Source organism: Austrofundulus limnaeus, unplaced genomic scaffold (genome assembly GCF_001266775.1).
Source record: "Austrofundulus limnaeus strain Quisiro unplaced genomic scaffold, Austrofundulus_limnaeus-1.0 Scaffold3860, whole genome shotgun sequence".
NCBI lineage: Eukaryota > Metazoa > Chordata > Actinopteri > Cyprinodontiformes > Rivulidae > Austrofundulus > Austrofundulus limnaeus.
The window spans coordinates 1,849-3,060 of NW_013956262.1; positions in this window are offsets into that span (position 1 = coordinate 1,849).

Below are 1,212 nucleotides of genomic sequence, written 5' to 3' on the forward strand. Positions count from 1 at the left end.
TCGCCCTGTCTCCTCTGTCCTCGTCCGGTCTCTTCTGTCCTCGTCCTGTCTCCTCTGTCCTCGTCCTGTCTCCTCTGTCCTCGTCTGGTCTCCTCTGTCCTGTCCTTGTCTCCTCTGTCCTCGTCCCTGTCTCCTCTGTTCTGTCCCTGTCTCTTCTGTACTCGTCTTGTCTCCTCTGTCCTGTCCTTGTCTCCTCTGTCCTGTCCCTGTCTCCTCTGTTCTGTCCCTGTCTCTTCTGTACTCGTCTTGTATCCTCTGTCCTGTCCTTGTCTCCTCTGTCCTCGTCCTGTCTCCTCTGTCCTCGTCTTGTCTCCTCTGTTCTGTCCCCGTCTCCTCTGTCCTGTCCCCGTCTCCTCTGTCCTGTCCCTGCCTCGTCTTTCCTCTTCTTGTCTCCTCTGTCCTCGTCCGTGTCTCCTCTGTCCTCGTCCTGTCTCTTCTGTCCTCATCCTGTCTCCTCTTTCCTCGTCCTGTCTCCTCTGTCCTCGTCCTGTCTCCCTGTCTCCTCTGTCCTCGTCCTGTTTCCTCTGTCCTCGTCCTGTCTCAGTAGTCCTCATCCTGTCTCCTCTGTCCTGTCCTTGTCTCCTCTGTCCTGTCCCTTTCTCCTCTGTCCTGTCCTTGTCTGCTCTGTCCTGTCCTTGTCTGCTCTGTCCTGTCCCTGTCTCCTCTGTTCTGTCCCTGTCTCTTCTGTACTCGTCTTGTCTCCTCTGTCCTGTCCCCGTCTCCTCTGTCCTGTCCCTGCCTCGTCTGTCCTGTCCTTGTCTCCTCTGTCCTGTCCCTGTCTCCTCTGTCCTGTCCTTGTCTGCTCTGTCCTGTCCCTGTCTCCTCTGTTCTGTCCCTGTCTCTTCTGTACTCGTCTTGTCTCCTCTGTCCTGTCCCCGTCTCCTCTGTCCTGTCCCTGCCTCGTCTGTCCTGTCCTTGTCTCCTCTGTCCTGTCCCTGTCTCCTCTGTCCTGTCCTTGTCTCCTCTGTCCTGTCCCTGTCTCCTCTGTTCTGTCCCTGTCTCTTCTGTACTCGTCTTGTCTCCTCTGTCCTGTCCCCGTCTCCTCTGTCCTGTCCCTGCCTCGTCTGTCCTGTCCTTGTCTCCTCTGTCCTGTCCCTGTCTCCTCTGTCCTGTCCTTGTCTCCTCTGTCCTGTCCTTGTCTGCTCTGTCCTGTCTCCCTGTCTCCTTTGTCCACTCCCTGTCTCCTCTGTCCTCGTCTTGTCTCCTCTGTCC